The 15,477-nt window shown below is 37.2% G+C and overlaps 1 protein-coding gene and 1 pseudogene across 2 annotated transcripts in view; one reads left to right on the top strand and one right to left on the bottom strand.

The window, feature by feature from the left end:
* IGSF11 (immunoglobulin superfamily member 11) overlaps positions 1-15,477 on the top strand; it is a 111,778-nt gene that overhangs the window by 70,795 nt on the left and 25,506 nt on the right. The gene's annotated exons all lie outside the window — the stretch shown is intronic.
* On the bottom strand, positions 6,771-6,865 carry LOC116666744 (annotated as a pseudogene).

Here is a 15,477-nt window from a genome sequence, read left to right as displayed (position 1 = left end):
TATGTGCATTTGTTAACCCTGCAGCAGAACCTCAAAGTTAAGCCAAAACAGGGGAACAGCGACTGCAAACTAGGGCACGTGGTTGCCAAAGAGTGACCACAGTCCTTTCTTGCATTTACCTGGCATAAGAGCCCTTGTCAGGGGGTGACCCGTTCTAGTTATTCTAGTTTGAAACTTTTCACCAGCAGTATAATGTGCAGTGGACACAGAGTCACTATTTTGCATTACTGCAGTAACACTCTTATTTAGGAATGTAGGTGAGGTAAATGCCTGTTCTCCTGGACCAAACATTGGGAAATCTGTTAAACCGCAAAAGATTTTTTTTTAGTTGAATAGGCTCATCTTAGAGATTAAATCTGTTGTGAAGTGTTATATATATGTTACAAATATAAGTGCTATAGAAAAGTAGCAAGTATACTGTGCTTGCTAAATTCTGGTTCTTCCTGGTTGATCTTCCACAGAAGTATGAGATTACAGAGGAACGTGTAATATTTTCAAAAACCATTACTGAATTCTGCAGTTTTGTAGGGTTTGTGTGTGTGTGTGTGTGTGTGTGTGTGTGTAATATAATATATATATATTTTTTATCCTCTCATCTATTTCTTGCCACTGCAGTTCTGTGGTTGCTATGGAGAAGGTTATGATAAGGAGAAGCAGCAGAAGGTTAAAAGTTCTTCCTGCATCTGGAACAAAAGTGACAATCTCCCCACACTGCTTCTTTACGCCCTCCCACTCATGTGATGATCTCCAGCACTACATCACCTCTTGGTGACGGAGGATGGCTTGATGCTATATTGTGAGAATTCCTCAGAGGAGCTTATTCTCCCCTTTTTAACTTTTCAGCTTTATGGCTTTATCATTTTAGTACAGGCACAGAATGAAAGGAAAGAACAGGAACATCGGGGTGAAACATCAACTCGGCACATTTCTGTTTCGTGTGGGTGGGCTTTTTCTTCCGTTTCATTTGTGTGTTTAAAATTTTTATTTATTCTTTGTTTGCTAGTCTGAGGGAGAAGCTTAGAGAAAGGACCTGATGTAGAACAGTTGGGATTTGGTTAATCTGCTTAGAAATAACATTAATCAGTAGATCAGATACTGTCAACAATACAGGGCCTTCTATCCCCATTATCTTCCCCATTCTTTTCTTGCTTATTTCCTGCATGAGCTTGATTTCATTTAGATTTGTCATTTTATTTCCCACCAGTTGTTTGTTTTCTCATGTTTCTTTTATATTTTTACTTCACGTTTAATTTTTGAATTTCACTCCTGCTCTGTCATGGGAGCATATTCAGTCTTTTAGCTTTTTACTTGGGGAGTGGAGGTTATGAATATGTAATAATACAGCTACCAAAAGAAGTTGTCTCTTAACTTAAACTTTGTATAGCTCTTGATAATTAAAAAATTACAGCTGTAGGTAAAAGTCAAAAATAATTATATGACCATAATTTTCTTGAGAAGTTTCATGCCACTGGGACAATCGTGTGAGTCTAGGTGAATATGTACTTGATTTCTTCCATTTTTTTCTTACTGCTTAGTGCTACTTTGGGTTATCTTCCTGAGATTGGATTCAGTTACTATGTATTAAGGACTTCCTTTATGCCAGGTACTTAATGTACACTTCTTCAGAGTGATCTTGTGAGGTAGATATTTTTTATCCTTTTTCTAAAAAATCTGGGAAGACTAAGGCTCAAAGGGTTTATGTGTCCAAAGTTACACAACGAGGAAGTAGCCATGCCTGAGTCCCAAGTCCTGCACCCTTTTCACTGTTACTAGGAGGCTGTATGAGGTAGTTGTTCAGAAAGGCCCTGGAGTCAGACCAGACATTGATTTGAATCCCAGTTCCATCCCAGAATATTTTTTAGCATCTCTAGGCCTCGGTGTCAAAATACGATTAATAATCCTATCACCTCCCAGTCTTGTTTGTTACTAAGCTTATATGAAGTGCTTAGAAGAGTATTTGACATGTAAGTTCTTGATGAATATTATCAAATACATATTGGACATTTACTGTATTATGGTCATTATGTGCTGGGATGTGGGCATATTGTTTCTACCTAGAATCTGGTAAGAATGTCTTATGACAGTTTCAGGGAAGTACAGAGCACCGTGGAGGTATTTTAAGGGGAATGGTAACCCGTTCTGGAGGCCAGGAAAATTTTGAAATGTGAAAGGTAAGTAGGAGTTAGAAGGATCGTGAGAGTGTATGTGTGTGTGTGATGTGGAAGGGTGTTTCAAGCTAAGGAAAGAGACCATACAAAACTGGGAGAGCCCAGGGTATTCCTGGAGCTGAGGAGAGTCCAGTGTGTGACAACGTGCTGTAGGCAGAGCCATGTTCAGCAGGGCCTTGACTGAAGGTCATGGAAAGTGCTTGGACACATTGTGTCAGTACACGGTTCTGGTGTCATATTACCTCTGTCATCATTCTTAGATTTCTAAGAGCTTCTGACAGGGCAGATAACCAAATTCCCTATTTTTACATTTTTTAATGGAATATAATTGACATAAACATATTAGTTTCAGGTGTACAACATGATCTGATATTTGTAAACATGTATTGTAAGATGATCACCACAGTATATCCAGATAACATCTGTCATCATACATATAAAAATTTTCCTCTTGTAATTGGAGCTTTCAAGATTTACTGTCCTAGCAACTTTCAAATATGCAACAAGCATTATTAACTATAGTCACTATGCTGTACATTACATCCTCGTGGCCTTCATTCTGTAAGTGGAAATTTGTACCTTTAGACCATCCATTTTTCCCACCCTCCTGCCTCAGGCAACCAACAATCTGTTCTATATATCCTTGAGCTTGGTGTTTCTTTTTTTTTTATTAGATTCCGCATAGAAGTGAGATAATATGGGGTTTATGTTTTTCTGTCTGACTTACTCCACACTTAGCATAATGCTCTTAGGATCCATCCATGTTGTAACAAATGGCAAGATTTCATTCTTTTTTTTAATGACTGAATTATATCACATTGTACATATATTACCACATTTTTATTGTATGTCATCCATCCATGGATATTTAGGTTGTTTCCATGTCTGGCTATTGTAAATAATGCTGAAATGAATATGGAGGTACAGAAATCTTTTCAAATTAGTGTTTTTGTCTTCTTGGGGTAAATGCCCAGAAGTGGAATTGCTGGATCAAATGCAAATGGTAGTTCTATTTTTTAATTTTTTAAGGAAACTCCATATTGTTTTCCATAGTGGCTGTATCAATTTACATTCCCACAAACAGTACACAAGGCTTCCCTTTTCTCCAGAGATCCTTGGAGAATCCTTGCCAGCACTTGTTATTTCTAATCTTTTTCATGATAGCCATTCTGCCAGGTGTGAGGTGATATCTGATTGTGGTTTTGAATTGCATTTCCCTGATGATTGATGAAAGATGAGGTTGAACATCATTTCATGTACCTGTTGGTCATCTGTATGTCTTCTTTGGAAAAATATTCAGATCCTCTGATTTTTTTTAAGGATTGTTTATTATTTGTTGTTGAGTTGTGTAAATTCTTTATATATTTTGGATATTAACCCCTTATCAGATATATGCAAATATTTTTCCCCATTCTGTAAGTTGTCTTTTAATTTTGTTGATCTTATTTCCTCCACATTTCAGGTCTCTTATTTTTTCATATTGTAGGCACTGAAGAATGCTTTAAACTGGTTAAAAGTTAAACTGGTACTTACACAAACATATCCCCCAAAATCGAGAAAATTTTAAAAGTAGTGTTTAGTTTGGAAAGAGTCAATGTTGTTGATGAACAGAAATAAAATATTCCAGTTGAGTCATTTTTTAAAAAGAATTTAATTGGTTTCAGAATATAACATCCTTCCTGATGGTTTCAGATGGCCTTATTTGTTCATAAATAACTCTCCTTGTTGATGTAGCCCCTTTTATCATATGAATGCTTCATTAAACAAATGGCGCTCGCTCATTATAGCCAAGCGGGGCTGTATTCAACCACATGGTGAAGTTGAGATATGCTGTTGTATTTAACAGTAAAGGCCGTTTATCTGGCCTTTTGCCATCTGGAAACTAGTTAGTATTTCCCAATATAAAACTTCAATCTGCTAACCAGATTGATACTGGCATTTAGCTACAGTGTCACAGTGTCACAAAGGCCAACCAAAATATAAACTAAAGGAGTGTAATTTCTTTAAAAAACACAACAAAACTAAGCCACGAAAGAAAGGTACGTTCTTCCCACCCTAGTCATTGTCTAGTTTAAAAACATGCATTTTTAGAAGTTCTTTAGAAAACTAAATTTACAAGCATTTTGACTTGCAAGTTTAAATTGGCCCAGAAGGTTGCCCCTATAACAAAAGATTATCCTGAAACACTAAAAAAAAAAAAAAGGCTCATAGATTGTCATTTTTCTCTCCCCATGCCCTACCCTCTTTCTAAGTGATTTCTAAAATTTGAAAGCACAGAAATTTTTTTTTAAAGTCTTTCATATAATCCTTGGGGAATTAAGATTTATTTTTAAATTATACTTATTGCTAGGACCTGCAGCAGTTTACAGGAAATACTATTCATCTGTTTTCTTTAAATCAAGTTAAATACAAATGTGGCACTCCCTCTTTTCAGGTTGGCAGGAAATTTAATATCAATTACTACTGGAGCTCCTTTCCCCACACTGCAAGGTTTCCTATAGAGCCCAAACCCTGGGGGACCCCTCTGGTCCTCTGTGGGGTAACTACTAACATTACCGATGTTTGAACCCACAGGGTCCGCTGAAGTCTTGTTCTGCAGCTCTGTACTGTGTAGAACACAGGGGATCTTGCAGTGATGGAGGCTCAGCGTCCAGGAGCAGCCATCCTTTCTGAGGCTCTGCTATTTCCCTTGGCCTCCGAGGAAAGCAGAGCATGGATCCCCTCTTCTCCAGAAACTTGGCCAGCATGCATGCCCTTCCTAGTAGCCCCTTTTCTCCTTTCTTCAGCTCAGAGATGCCTCTCACCTCCTCTACCACAGGACAGTTTCCTCAGTGAGCACGGGCTTCCCCTAGAGACAGGAAGCCTTTTGTCTTTGGTAGTTTCAGCTTTCCACCTTGCAAAAGCCTCTGAAGTGAGGAAATCCAGAGTGCTTGACAAAGAAAGGTTTAGAAGAGGTAGGGGAGCAGAAAGGGAAAGAGAGAACTTTTAGTGTTTTCATTGACTGCTTGCTGTAGTCAACATTTGTCCTATTCACATCTGGCCATCACATTTTGAATAACATTTCTACATTTGGAGAAGTTTACACATTAGGAGCCCGCCTCCCCCTGCTTGGAAGTGAGAACTCAATTTTCCAGCCTCTTCTGCCGCTTGGACTTCAGCTGTCTTTCAGGGGCACGTAGGTGAGACATGACTTGGAAGAGAACCCTGTGAGGAGCGGGCTCTGTGCTGAGCGTAGGTAGCAGCAGGAGCCTATGGCTTTGGGGGATGATAGTGTCATAGGCTGAGTGCCGGGTAGAGACCTGGCATCAGGACCAGTTGTCCTCCTAGGTTCCAGCATGTAGGGCTTGGTGACAGGGACTGACACAGCAGTTTGCTCATCAAGCCAGTTCTCCAGCATAGTTTTGGATGTTTTCCTAGAAGTTTAGCCTTGAGTTTGTTTCTCTAGCCATCTCAGTGATTCTGTGAGCTCCCCAACATTTGCTGTTTCTTTTTTAATTAAAAAAAATCAGATTTATTGAGGTATAATTTACCTACAATAAAATATCTTCTTTTGGGTTTATAGTTTGTTGGGTTTTGACAAATGTTTATACCCTTGTAGTAATCACCACAGTCATGATACTGAAGTTTTGTTTCTGGGTTCTTTCACTTAGCAGAATGCCTTTGATATTTATCCATGTTGCTTGTGTCAGTAGTTTTCCTCTTTGTTAATGAGAAATTTTCCAGTGCATGGCTATGCCACAGTTTTATCCATTTGCATGTTGCTGGACATTTGAGTTGTTTACATTTTTTTGTTAGCTATTGTGAATAAAGATGCTGTGAGCATCGCATATCAATGTTTTTATGGATGTGTGTTTTCACATCTCTTGGATAAATACCTAGGATTGGAATTGCTGGATAGTATGGTTGAGTGTATATTTAACTTTGTTAGAAACTGAAAATATTCAAAATGACTGTACTACTTTGTAGTCCCTCCAAAAATGTATGAGAGTTTGAGTTGTTCTGCATTTTTGGGAAAACTTGGTATTGTCAGTCATTTTAAATTTAACTCATTCTAGTCGGTGTGTGGTAGTAACTCAGTGTGGATTTAATTTCCCTATTAATTAATGAAGTTGAACATCTTTTCATATTCTTATTACTCATTTGTGTGTTATCAAAGGTGCATTAAAAAAGTGGGTTGTTTGTCTTACTGAATTTTAAGAGTTGTTTATATACTGTAAATACAGGTCCTTGATGTGTTTTGAAAATATTTTCTCCCAAACTATGGCTGGTATTTTTATTTTCTTAATAGGGTCTTTTAAAGACAAGAAATTGTTAATTTTGAAAGTCTAATTTATAATTTTTAATAGTTCACACATTTTTGCATCCTAAGAAATCTTTTCCTAACTCAGAGTCATAGAGACTTTCTTCTGTGTTTCCTTCCAGAAATGTTGTAGTTTTCACTCTTACATTTAAGCTTTTGATTCAGGTTAACTTCTATAAAAGGTGTAAGGTAAAAGTGAAGCTAATATTTTTGAATATGGAGATCTAATTTTCGCAGCACTGTGTGTTTTTGGTTTTTTTTTTTTACTTTTTAAATAAAAATTCAGTTTATTCATCTGTTTAAAAAATACGGCATGCTTCACAAATTTGCATGTCATCCTTGCTCAGGGGCCATGCTAATCTTCTCTGTATCCTTCCAATTTTAGTATATGCCCAGCACTGTTTTTTGAAGAGTATTCTTTTTCCACTGAAAAGCCTTGACACCTTTGTTGGAAATCAATTGACCATATATGTGTGGATCTATTTCTGTACTGTCTGTCTGTCCTAATGCCAATTCTGCACTATCTTGATTACTGTAGCTTATAGTAAGTTGTAAAAATTAGATATTCAAGTCTTCGAATTTTTTATATTTTATTTTAGCTTTTTATTTTATATAAATACAATAGTTAAGGATTGCTTTTTTATAAGATTAATATTTTGTTCTGTTAATTTTTTTAAAATTTTGTTTGGTTTTGATTTTATACTTTCTGAAATTAGTTAACTTTTACTTTATTGTTTTTTCCTCAAACTTGAGTAGTTCAGCTTTAAATTTTATTTAAATTTAAATTTAATTTCACTTAATTTTTTATTGAAGTATAGTTGATTTACAATGCTTGTGTTAATTTCTGGTGCACAGCATAGTAATTCATTTATACATATATATATTCCTTTTCATATTCTTTTTCATTATAGGCCATTACAAGGTATTGAATATAGTTCCCTGTGTTATACAGTAGGACCTTGTTGTTTATCTGTTTTATATAGAGTAGTTAGTATCTGCAAATCCCGAATCCCAATTTATCCCTCCACTCCTTCCTTCCCCCTCAACTGTAAGTTTGTTTTCTATGTCTGTTGAATCTGTTTCTGTTTTATAAGTAAGTTTTTTTTTTTTTAGATTACACATATAAGTGATATCATATGGTATTGTTCTTTCTTTTTCTGGCTTACTTCACTTAGAATGACGATCTCCAGGTCCATCCATTTTGCTGCACATGGCATTATTCTTATGGTTGAGTAGTATCCATTGTATAAATATACCACATCTTCTTTATCCAGTAATCTGTTGATGGACATTTAGGTTGATTCTGTGTCTTGGGTATTGTAAAGAGTGTGCTTTAAACATTGGGGTACATGTATCTTTTCGAATTAGAATTTTCTCCGGATATATGCCCAGCAATGGGATTGCTGGATCACCTGGCAACTCTATTTTTAGTTTTTTTAGGAACCTCCATACTGTTTTCCATGGGGGCTATACCAATTCACATTCCCACCAACAGTGTAGGAGGGTTCCCTACACCCTCTACACCCTCTCCAGCATTTATCGTTTGTAGACTTTTTAATGATGGCCATTCTGACCAGTGTGAGGTGGTATCTCATTGTAGTTTTGATTTACAGTTCTCTGCTAATTAGCTATATTGAAATTTTTTTCTGGAGCCTATTGGCTATTCATATATCTTCACTGAAAAAATGTTTGTTGAGGTTTTATGCCTGTATTTTGACTGAGTTGCTTGGTTTTTTGTTATTGAGTTGTATGAGCTGTTTGTATATTCTGGAAATTTGGCCCTTGACGGTCGCATTGTTTGAAACTATTTTCTCCCACTCTGTAGGTTGTCTTTATGTTTTATTTATGGTTTCCTTTGCTGTGCAAAAGCTTGTAAGTTTAATTAAGTCCAGTTTGTTTATTTTTGCTTTTATTTCTGTTGCCTGGGTAGCCTGCCCTAGGAGGGCATCGCAGAGATTTACGTCAGAGAATGCTTTGCCTATGTTCTCTTCTAGGAGGTTCTCAAAAATTTTTTTTCTTTTCAAAATGAGGCTATTTTAATCTTCACTTTTACACATAGATTTATTTATTTCTACAGAATAGTTAACTGGAATTTTGATTAGGATTGTATTAAATCAGTAGATGAACTTGGGAAGACTTGACATCTTAACAATACTGTCTTTTGATTAATGGCCATGATTTATCTCTCCATTTATTTAGGTCCTTAAATTTTTCTCAGAAGAGCTTTCATTGTAGGGGTCTTGCAGATATTTTGTTTAAGTTATTCCTATGTGTTTCATCTTTTTGATGCTGTTGTGATTCTTTTAATGTCTCTTGGATCTGTAGTTACATCCCTTCTTTCATAATAGTGATTTTTTTGTCTTTTATAATGTTGGACAGTCTGGCTAGAGATTTATCTGGCTAGAGAGTTTTATTGACTTCTTGGAGAAACAGCTTTTGATTTCAGTGATTTACCCATTAATAATTTTCCTGTCTTCATTTTCATTGAATTCTACTCTTTATACTTTTCTTCTTTTGAATTGCTTTTGATTTACTTTTCTTTTCCTAGTTTCTTAAGGTGGATGCTTGGATTGTTGATTATAAACCTTTCTTCTTTCATACTGTGAGCATTTAGATGCTGTTAATTTTCCTTAAATAGCGCTTGATTGTTTCCCATGAATTTTGATCTGTTGTGTTTTCATTTATGCGGTTAAAAACATTTTCTGATTTTCCTTATAATTTGCCTTTTGACCCATGAATTACTTAGAAGAGACTTTTTATAAATGTTGATGATTTTCTAGATTTCTTTGTTATTGAGCTCTAATTTAATTCACATTCTTTGCATGATTTTAATTATTTTATATTAGTTAAAGTTTATTTTTGTAGCTCAGAATATGGTCTATCTTGGTGAATGTTCTCCATGTACACTTGAAAGTAATGTATATTCCATGATGTTGGGTAGAGTGTCCTAAAAACCTCAGTTATGTTAAGTTCATTGGTAGTATTGTTTGGGCCGTCTATATTTTTACTGATTTTTTTAAACTGATTTTTATATATTTGTTTTATGTAACTGTTAATGACAGAAGAGTGTTCCAATCTCTATGATAGAGATTTTTTCTTTTTCTCCTTCCAGTTCTATCAGTTTTTGCTTCATGTACTCTGAAGCTCTGTTGTTCGATGCATACACAGGACTGTTATGTTCTTGATGAATTGGCCCCTTTATCATTATTTAATGTCCTTCTTTATTCCTATTTTGGTGACCTCGTTCTTCTCTCTTCACATGCTGCTTCTTTCACAAACTCTCCAAGAAGAAGGAGGGTCCTGTTGGATTTGCCAGGCACTGTTGTGTTTGGTACATATTTTGACAAAGATCTTATGACAGTTATCTCAGCAACAACTGTCTGGTCTATAGGTGACTGGTCAGATGCTGATTCCTGGTACAGTCACTTGTAGCCAGGGTATGAATGAGATCCTGTGTCGTAAACCATGGTGACCTGCTTTTAAGGAATTGCTTCATTCTCCTTCCCCTGAAGGGAATTTTGGCTGTGGTAGTGATCATATTACCATGTCCATCGTAACATTGCAAAACCAGATCTGCTTTTATGGCTTGCTTCTTTAAACAGCTAATTACAATCACATTACTCACGTAGTTTTACAAAAGCACTTAGAAACACAAATGCCCATAGGAGTCAGACAGGTATCCTGCCTGAGTAGAGTGGGCTGAATTGTAGATAATAGGGCATGGTGGGGATTGTAGCAATGTGGAGAGCTCATAATTTGAAGGGGCAGCCCTAGTCAATTGCCATGAGAAATGCAGGCCCAATATTACTAACTCTTACAGTTTTTAAGATAAGTTGGTAATCTAGAGTTGTATATTATTTGATTTTTAAGTAATTCAAAGTACTTAAAAACTCTGAGTAGTTCATATAGGCCAAACAAAATATGTATGTAAATCATCTGTAAATTTGTCAGACTGTAGTCAGCTCTGGAAGGGAACTCCTAAATGGAACAGAATGTCTATGCCCAAAGCCAGATGTAAAATCAGGAGAGGGTGATATAGTGGGAGGCTTGCTATAGAAGATTCTGACCAAGTTCACATCAAGTGCTAGGAGCAACTGCTGAGTAAGTGTCATCCATGTCATAGATATGCCACTGGCGTGAAGGGGCTAGGTGGGCAGATGTGTATACTTCTGATCATTTGAAAAGTGACAAAGGGGAGTGATGGTGTAGAGTGTGAGCATGGGTTCAGTACAAGGCCTTGGCCTTCCTCTGGACCTCTGTCTCATTTCTGGGTCTGCTCTTTGGAGCTGCACCCAAGGAAATCACTTCTGTAGTCAGGTCTCCTAGCATGCTGTTTGTCCTTGGTGTGTTCCCTGAGGAATGTCTGTGGTTGAAGTGGAGGAGTCCATGAGAAGGCACTACAGTGGCATTTAAAGGGGAACCATAGTGTCACGGAAATATGACTCTGTGATACCATGGAACCCGTATGAGTGTACAGTGCTTCAGTCGAAAGATGAGGATGTATAATTTTATGGTAACTGTCTTTGTATACCAACAATAAAGTATGTATATTGTTTAATAATGGCATACGATGAAGTTGAGACTTGGCAGTGATCCTGTAGATTGATTAATGTAGATGACCAGTGCGTAATAAAGCCATCCACATTGATCAAATTAACCAGATATTTACTCTTCATTTAGTTTAGTGCTGTGTTAATGGCCAAAACCTAATTTAATGTCAGTTAACACAAACAATATTTTTAGTTAAGATGGCAGTTTAAAAATTATATAATAATAGCAATTATAAAGATAGATTATTTCATCTAATTAAAATTTGCTTAAAGTGTGAAGAGAATGTGATTTGTTTTAAAAATGACTAGTGTTAGAGACTTGTGCTATTCCATGATTTCCTTCAGGAAACAAGGAGTATAGCAAGTTTTTGAAATTTATTTCAGTCTTTTGGAACTCAAAAAAACCTGAATTTGAACAGGTTAAATGAATTTTATGTTACACTTTTTGTATACAAGAAATAGCGCTTATGAAATCATATGGGAATCATATAAGCCCATAGACATCAGGTGACTGCTGAAATTAACATTTTGGGTGACAGGACAGCCTAGGTCTCCCAAAATGCCTTAAGATCCTTTTGTTGCTTTGCTGACTGTATTCCCAGAGGTAAGTGCTCGGGCAGTTGGGCTCATCCTGAAACATGAGCACATGCTCCGTAGACATCAGCAAATACTCTATTTTGAACTCACAGTGAGACTGTTGTATCAGTGCCGCTTCTGAGCATCAGGTGTTTTGGCTCTGATGGATTCGAAGGGGAGATGTCAGGTCCTTCAAGTCTAGCAGGTCACTGTGAAACATCCTTTGTCCTCTTGGCTATGTAGTCTGCGTGATCCCTCTTAAGATTTCTAAGGATTCTTTGATGCCAGTTTTCTTACTCTAACATGTACCTCTTAGTTTGAGAAAATTACTTCCTGCTTTATTTAAATCTTAGGAAATGGGGGTCTAAAGAAAGAGTATAGATGATTGTTATTTATGGTTTCAACTCCTGGGAGGAAACAGGGCCTTGTGCTTTATGTCTTTTTTTTATTTAACTGCTAAGAGTCATTCAGAATTCATGAGCTGACTTAATTTTTCTTGGGTGAAAGTCCTAAGAAAAGATTCAAGTCTGCAAAATGCTGCCAATTCAGCTCTTAAATTATGCATTTTACATGTAAATATTGCAAATTGTAAGGTATTTTAAATGAATTTTTAATTCAGTATTTAGCATTAAAGTTTAAATTCCTGTCTAGAATTTCAAACATGGAAATACACTCTAAAAGGAAATAGGGTTTTTAGTTGTTTTGTTTTAAATAAAATAGAAAAAAAACATTTAAAATGCAAGACATACCCATTTCCCTCCTTTTTACTCTAAGATATTTTCAATTATATTCAGTTGAATCAGTTTCTTAAATAGGAATCCTGAGACACAATCACAAGGAACTTTATTTTGTTTTCCACATCTCTTTAAATTTATTCAGGATCCATTTCTTCTTTTTCTAGATGAAAATTTAAGCAGGTTATACAACAAAGCAAAGCAAGAAAATCTCAATTTATATACAGAAATATATATGTACTTCTCAGAATGCCAGTGATCCACCCTCTAGGAGCCCACAGGCCCCCTCCAGCTTCCTTCAGCTGTAAGTCTCATCAGCTGTCTGTCTCATCTCTGGGACAGAACCTAAGACAGCCCTGCACCAGCTCTTACGTGTGTTCGCATCTGATCTATCAGAAACAGTCAGATATCTTTTGCCCTGACACATGCAGGGAACGTAGACCCTTTTGCTGGGTGGAAACGGGCTGGGACTTAGAGCACACCACAGCTCTAATAAAAAATTCTGTCCACCAGATCTCTTTATGGACGTTCACTCCTGACCCATTTATTCTCTATGTAACCCTAAAAGTTATATAGCCAGTTTTCAGCCATCTTCTTTGTGCAGATCCTTCAGGGTAGTTGATCTTAAAACTCACCTTGATATCTGATGTCTTATATCTGATGTTTTAGGGTGCTGGGTGACTTTCAGAATAATTCTGTTTCACAGAGAATTCTGATAGCTGAAGAGCACAATAGACCTTTTATGTTAAGTTCTGTGTACATGAGACTGAGAGTAGAGCAGATGTATTTACAAATAAATTGAGTTTTTATCACTCAGTATTAGTTCTATTGGTAAAGAAGTGTCCCTTCACCCTAATCATAGTATAAGTAATATTTGTTTTCAGAGATATGATCTGTGGAAGTTTGGAATGACATAAAATATACTATATTGGAAGTCAGAAGAAATAGGTCCTAATCTCAAGATCTTTGGCCAGCCTATCTATTTGGACCTTAGTATTAGATCAAATCAGCAGTATGTATTTACTGAGTTCTTATTGTGTGCTTACAGTAATGGAATCCTTAATGAATGTCACAGTATTCTGATGAAGATATTCTAAGATACTCTAAGTAATCGCACTGATTAAAGTATGATTACAAGTTTGGGTAGTGTTCAGAACGAAAGGAACACTGCTTTATGAGACTCTGACCTAAGCTGAGGGGTCAGGAAAGGCTCTTCTGTGAAGAATGAGCAGGAAGTTATTAAGTAAAGGACTGGGTTTGGGAAAGAGCATATCAGAGGAAAGACAGAGAACAGAGCAAAGGCTCTGACTGAAGAAGTCAAGAGAAATTGAATTGGTAAAATGGATCAGATTTGATCATGGATTGGGTTTGGGAGATGATGAGAGAGTATTAGGAATCAAGAAAGATTGCTAAATTTCTGACTTGTCCAACTCGATGACTAACTGAGCCCTTTGCTATCATAGGGGATGCAGGCACGGAGGGGAAGATCAAGAGTTTGATTTTGGACAAGGTGACTAGAGGTACCTTTGAGATAACTATGTGGAGATGTCTAGGAGGCATTTGGGTACAAGAGGAGAGGTTTGGGTTAGATAAATTTGGAAGCCATTGGCCTGTATATGAGAGTTGAAGCCATGATAGTGTATGAGAGTCTGTAGGGAGAGAGTTTAACATAAGAAGAGAAGGCAACCGTTTGAGGAATGCCAACATTTAATAGCCCAGCAGAGAAGGGAGAAACAGCAGAAGAGACTGAGGAATATCCAGAGACATGGAAAGAAAACCAGAAGTAAATCATATCCCTGAAGCTAAGGGAAAATTATGTTTCAAGAAGGAGAAGGGAATGGCCATCACTGGTAGATGCTACTCGGAGTTGAATGATTATAGGAGTCACGAAGCCATCAAGAGGCCTCTGGGAAACCAAGGGGAGCTGTTGTTAAGAAGTAATGGTGGCAGCAGTGGCCTGGAGACTGAACGGTAGAAGAGCCTGGAGAGAGTGAGCATAGAGCGAGTATAGACAGATTAGTGGTGAAGTATCAGAGAGGGCAGTCCCTGGAGGGGACTGTGGGGTGGAGGGAGGGAGGAGTTTTGTTTTAGGTGGAAATACTTGAGGATATTTAAATGCTATCAGGAAGTCTCCAGTGCAGAGGGAGGGGTTGAGTCTACAAGAGAGGGGACCGCCCATGACAAGGTTACTGAGGAGGCCAAGAGGATGGGATAAAAATTATGCTCAGATGAGGGGTTGGCCTTAGATGAACCTCTCGAATCTAACAGGAGGGAGGAAGAAGAGGATGAGGCAGGTGGAAGCTGACTTGTAGGTTTGGAAAGAGGAAGTCGAGCGGGTTTTCCTCTGATGGCTTTCTGTGAGAGGCCGTACTAATTTTAAAGTTTGTGATTGTATGATATGGTAATGACAATAATGACAAACATTTATGGGCTAATTTCTGTGTGTTGAGTTACATGTGGTAGTTAAGTATATGTTCTTAGATATATATATATCTAAGATATATAGTATCTATATATAGAGAGAGATATATAGATATATAGTATATGTCTTTAGATAAACTGCCTGGATTGGAATCCAGGGCTTACCACTTCCTATGTGACCTTGAGCTGTGTGACCTGGGCTTCAATTTCTTATGTATAACAAATTATATGTAAGGTATAAGACCCCTTGTAGTATTGAATGAGTGTGTGTGTGTGTGTGTGTGTGTGTGTTCATATATAATGCTCAGTGTGGACTGGCTGTTTGGTCAATGTGCCCTACACGTCAGCTGACGATAGTGGTGCTGGTGCTGGTCATTGCCCGCCATCAGCGTCTGGACCCGCCCTTGTCATACTCTTCTGATGATATGATGGGAGTATTTAGCCCTGCTTTACAGAGGAAGCAACAGAATCAGAGAATAAGTGACTTACTTGAGACCACACAGCTAAGTCGATAAAAGAGCCAGATTTCAAACTATACCTGCCCGGCTGCAAACCACGCTTGTACAAAGTTGTGAAAGCAACATATCTGGAATATTTCTCCTGCCGCTATTTAAGGCTTCAGATTTCAGGGTTAACCTTATGTCAAACTGTGAAGTAGATGAAGTCAGTCTTCCACAGCTTCTGTCACCCCAGACACTTACCCTCTGTTCGCAGACCTGTTTCCTCAG

Source organism: Camelus ferus, chromosome 1, assembly GCF_009834535.1.
Source record: "Camelus ferus isolate YT-003-E chromosome 1, BCGSAC_Cfer_1.0, whole genome shotgun sequence".
Classification (NCBI taxonomy): domain Eukaryota; kingdom Metazoa; phylum Chordata; class Mammalia; order Artiodactyla; family Camelidae; genus Camelus; species Camelus ferus.
This window is presented reverse-complemented; position numbering and strand designations above follow the sequence as displayed.